This window comes from Mauremys reevesii, linkage group 14 (genome assembly GCF_016161935.1).
Source record: "Mauremys reevesii isolate NIE-2019 linkage group 14, ASM1616193v1, whole genome shotgun sequence".
NCBI classification, from domain to species: Eukaryota; Metazoa; Chordata; order Testudines; family Geoemydidae; genus Mauremys; species Mauremys reevesii.
Window position 1 is genome coordinate 19,670,139 of NC_052636.1, and position 5,617 is coordinate 19,675,755.

The window sequence follows — 5,617 nt, forward strand, 5'->3', positions numbered from 1 at the left end:
TACACAGCAGCCACCTTAACCCTTGAGTTCCTTCAATGTGTCCCCCTCTGGGGTGCAGCCCGGATCACCAGATACTCGGTGAAATCCCAGATCCTCTCTTGCCCAAGTATCCCTGATTACTAGTTTTACTGTGGACCATTGCTACTGTATCTCACACAGCACCTGAGTACAGTTATCGAACAAGCAAAAAATTTATTTCACAACGGACAGAGATTTAAACAAACAAACGTGAGTGATGGAAACCAACTGTTACCAACTAAACAAAGGCAGAAAGTGATAGAATAGAAAGGCCAGCACAAAAAACAGAGAGAGCAACAATAAGATACTAAAAGGACAATGGTTGGAACTCTCCATTTCTCTCAGTCTTTGGACTGATGGGTAGTAGAGCTGTAGCAACAGTTGAGGAACCAGGGTAAATTCAATCTAAGGTTTGAGCTGCTAGTGAAGCATTTTCCACACTCACGGCATTCCTAGGGGCTCTCTCCTCCGTGGATTGTTTGATGACTAATAAGGTGCGAACTGCGATTGAATGTTTTCCCGCACTCAGTGCATTCGTAGGGCCTGTCCTCTAGGTGGATTCTCTGATGTTTAGAAAGGGCTGATCTGCGATTGAAGCTTTTCCCACACTCACGGCATTCAAAGGGCCTCTCCCCTGTGTGGATTGTTTGATGCCTAGTAAGGTGCGAACTGCAATTGAAGGTTTTCCCACACTCACGGCATTCATAGGGCCTGTCCCCTGTGTGGATTCTCTGATGTACAGAAAGGGCTGAGCTGTGAGAGAAGGTTTTTCCACACTCCCTGCATGTATTTTTTCTCTTTCACCTGAGGATTTCCTGCTGTGTTGTGGTTTCCATGAGGATCTTCTGAGTTCCCCAAGAAGAAATAAATTTATCCACTTTCTTCCCTGGCTGGTTTCCTTGATCTGTTTTTGGTCTGTGCTGAATCTCCCAGGATTTTCCCTGCTCAGGACTCCTGGACACATTCCTTTTCGATCTTTGAGATAATGTTCTGTTTTTACCCACTGGCTCAACATTTTCAGGCTGAGAATTCTGCTCCTCTTTCTCACATGCCATTGCATCACCTGCTGTGATAGAGACAGAAACCTCAAACAGGGATGGAAAGGAGAAGACCAAACAAAAACAAGTGCTGAGGACAGGTCAAATAAAAATCAGGAGCTGAACTCCCCCAAACTCTTCCCCCAAATAGGAGAAAGGAGGGGGATGAATTCAGCCTTCACATCCCATCCAAATGCGCAGGGGGAAGGGAGGAAGCTACTGCCTGGTGTCTGCTAGGATCTATAGGAATCCATGAACTATATTTACCCTGAGGATATGACCCCTGAAAGGGACAATAATGAACTGAGAGACCTCCCCAAGGGCTTTGTTGGGCATTCCAGATGTTTCCTTCAGGCACTTACAGATTCTGAGGTGGTTTAATGTTTCCTCACCTGTGCAGGGAGATCTCAGGATCTCTCTTTCCTCTGAACCCTGGAGGTCTGGGACCCATGGCTCTTCCCCTTGTTCCAGCTGGGAGATCACATCATGCTGGAAAACTAGAAACCCTGCTCAGATGAAAGAAAACAAAGGAGTTCAGTTGATTTCATAAGACTTGGTCATAAAAAAAACATTCTATTAATTTAACTTCAGTGCTTAGTGTGACCTGGTGGGCCAGGGGCAGTTCTCACTGAAAATGCCAAGATCAGGGCAGGCTGAAAAAGGGAGAGCAGATGCTCCCAAAACTGCTGGTAAACACTGAAGTTAAACTCACCGACCAGTCACAAACTGTGCTTCTGATCCCCCACACGGGAAATCGAGAAGCTGAAAAAAGAAATCACACGGCCCCCTTTATTCCATCCCAGTTCTCTGGCTCCTAATCAGCAGCTAGGTCCAGTACAGTGAGAGGTTATTTAAAAACTCTGCTCACATAAACAAAGTGTTCCTCTGACCCCAAAGCGTCAGCCACATCACCAGGTCAGTATAGGTTTGGATATTACCCAAAATTCCATCCTTCCAGCCAATCCTTTAACATCTAAACTAAAGGTTTAAATGAAAGAAAGACAGAAAGAAGTTAAATGGGAAAGCAGTCAGATACATTCCAAAATGGATATATCAGGTTCTTAGCAGTATTGGTGAGTTGCTGGCTTGAAAGTCCGTCTGGAACACATCCACAGTTTGGATGGGTCATTCAGTCCTTTGTTCAAGGCTTCAGTTTGTAGAGAAGTTGCTCCAGAGGTAGGAAGGGGGATTGAAGACAAAATGGAGATGATGCAGCTGCCCTTTACATTCCTTTTGCCATGTGTCCTGTACTTCCTGTGTCCCAAACACAAGCTTCAAAGCACGTGGCATGGAAAAGCCTTGGAGTTCTCATTACACAGGCATACCCCGGCATGTCTTGCTGACTCAATAGGTGTATCCCCCTGGTCCTTTCCATGGGCTCATTGTACAGCTGATGATCGTCAATGGGCCATCAAACAGGCTAGGCAGTGTTGATGCCAATATGTCTGGGGGTGTCACCCAGAAACACTGCACAAGTCTGGAAATACAGATATACCCTACATATCTATAACTCACAATACAAAGGTGATACAAACATAGAAACAATATTATCATACTTGGCAAATCATAACATTTTTACTGACACCTTACATGGCATATCGAGCACGATTCATTGCAATTTTATCAGATTATATTATTATTTTATTATTAATACCAAAGTGTCTCACAATTCCATCCAGTGTCACACTTGGTAAACCAGTGAATTCCCAGGACCAGTTCCCCAGGGCCTTGAAGATGCCGAACACTATGCTTATGAGGGATTGAAATACCCACATATCTGCTGGGAACACACACACAGACACTGTGTCACTGTGCTCACTCTTCTAGAAAATCATGATCAATTTTGTACAGAGTATGGCTTGTGATGTATCATTTGAAAACGCATAATCTACTGAATATTATCCTCCTGTTAAAATGTGTAGTAACACTGTATGTAAAGTTATGAGATTTTACTGTATGATATTACTGAAAAAGTTACAATTCTGGGGAACACCCACAGAGCAGTTCCTCAGAGACAGCAAGGCAAACAGCTGGTCAAACAGCCATTCTCCTGTAGGGGGAAGGTGTGAAGAAGACATTTACATTCCATCACAGGGACCTCTTGAAGCTGTTGTGGAAAACAACCACACAATTGATTTTGAATCAGCTCAGCCTGAGGTTCTTTTCTTGGTTAAAAGTGCGCAGGGGGCGACAGCTATTGGAATACTGTCCCCTGAGCTAAAAATCACACAAGCCTTTTAAAGCTTAAAACCCCAAACAACGACACATATGTTGCACGTTAATTACCTTATTTGGAATATATTGCAAAATATGATGCAAGCAATGTTGGAAATAATTAAGAAAGGGATAGATACGACAGAATATATCATATATCATAATTGTAAAAACAGCAAATAAATCCATGATAGACCCACATCTTGAATACTGCATGAAGATGTTGTCGCCCCATCTCAAAAAAAGATATATTGGAATTGGAAAAGGTTCAGAAAAGGGCAACAAAAATGATTAGGGGTATGGAACAGTTATGCCAGACCTAACCCCCAGTTTCACTTGAGCAAACAGGAGCTATTTGACACTGCAATACGGCTCCTGTGCTCTGTTCCCAAAGTGTTCTGCAGCAGGGGAGGCTCTCTGGTAGTGTGTGTGTGTCACTGGCATATTGGGGTGATGCTGAAACAGGACAGAGTAGAGGTGGCATCATGGGGCTGGCATGAACCATCTCTCTTCATTTTCCCCTTCCAAGATCCGAGGGGACAGGAACCCTTACCCAGCGAGGTCACAGTCTCATAGTTCTCCTGCATGACATCCCAGTAGAGGGCTCTCTGAGCGGGGTCCAGCAGAGCCCACTCTTCCCTCGTGAAATGCACAGCCACCTCCTCGAAGGTCACCGGCCCCTGAAAGAGCAAGAGTCCAACACTCAGGACCTCTTTCCCCACGCACAGCCCCACTATTTGTGGCAGAGAGGATCCAATCAAATGGAAGCTCTGGGTGGATCCCACTCAACAGAGTCCCACCCCCACCCCGCTCAGCGTATCCAGCAAATACCAGGGTGAGGGGACGAAGCGAGAGCCCCTTGTCTCTCCCAGCAGATCCATCACACATCTACTAGCCACTGACCGATACAGGAGCTGGAGCCCGTAGCAGGGTCCAGGGAGAGCTCCCTGGTAGGAAGCCCAATAATCACCTCATTGTGAGGAGCGGGATATGAAGGGAGAGGCAGCTCCAATAAGCCTGACTCATGGGTCCCCCTTCATACCTCACAGCAGCCGCTGGTTAGTGAGCTCAGGCTCCAGCACTGGGAGTCTGGTCAGTTTGACTAGCTCCATGTAGGTGGGCTATTTTCTTTCTTCACAAATTAGGGCATTTCCACCTCCGAACCTCCAGGGTCGGTTCCTAGAATCTAGGGCACTTATTAAATAACTCCCAGCAGGTTTGCCATACCCTGGCCTCCTGCTTTCCCCACGCTGTGAATTTCCTGCCCCGCTCCAACCTCCAAACCAGACTGTGCAAACCCTCCCATCTCCGGTGTATTTGCTCTCCCTCTCCTCCAGCAGGAACCCACCAGCAACCCCCTGATAATCTCTACCTGAGTTGGCTCCACTGCAGCCATTTCTCTTCCCTGTCCCACGCCAGGCTGGGATGAGCTGGAGGAAAACATGGACGTCATTCTGCAGCCTGTCGGGGGGAGAAGGGCAGTTGTGGGCATTTCAGAACCAGTTTTAGTTAATTTCACATCAGAATTCCCCCAGGCCCTTTCCCTGCAGATAGACACCCTAGATCCTGCCATGCTGGGAAATGCTCAATCTGTTTATTACAATGTAGACCTGGCCCCTCCTGCCATGCTAAGCCCAGACACATTTTTAACCTCCCTTCTCCCTCCCCTCACCCCCTAACAAAGTCTCTGAACACAAGGCTAGAAACCAAAGGAGTCACCGTGGGGGATTCCCTCGGACACTGACCCCCACGGCAGCTACACCCCAGCAGGGGGAATATGGAGTCAGGAACTGGCTTTTCCTCTGTCTGATCCTTGTTTTGTCCACTGGAAAGTGGTTCTGCCCAGGGATGCAGCAATACATGTGTCTGGGTGGACTAGAGAGCTGGAAATCTCTCCCCCCTCATTTCTACCACTGCCCCTTTCAGTCTCTCCTTCCCGTCCTCTCTCCCTGCCCCTCTGGCTGGGACAGTCCCATTCCTGGGGGCTTTGCTCTCCCATGGCTGGATTTTCTCCTGGCAATTGCTACTGGGAGGAGAAATAAGGAGGGGCTGTTTGTGCAGAGTCACTTTCTTGCCAGTCCCCAGGACTTTCCCTGAGGTCTGTCAGTTACCTGGAGACTCTGGCTCAGAATTTAGTATTAACAGGGCCCATGGCTGCCCTAGGGGGCTAGGACCAGCTGGAGAAAGTCATCCCCTGGGCCAGGCAGAGAAGCAGCTTTAATTAAGGTCACTTCCCAGCACAGAACCCCACTGGGGGAGCAGCAGCTGCTAAGCCTGGTCTCCCAGATCACAATGGAGGCTGCAGCCTCTGACCCAGGAAGCTGAACCCCAATATCCTGAGCAGAGAG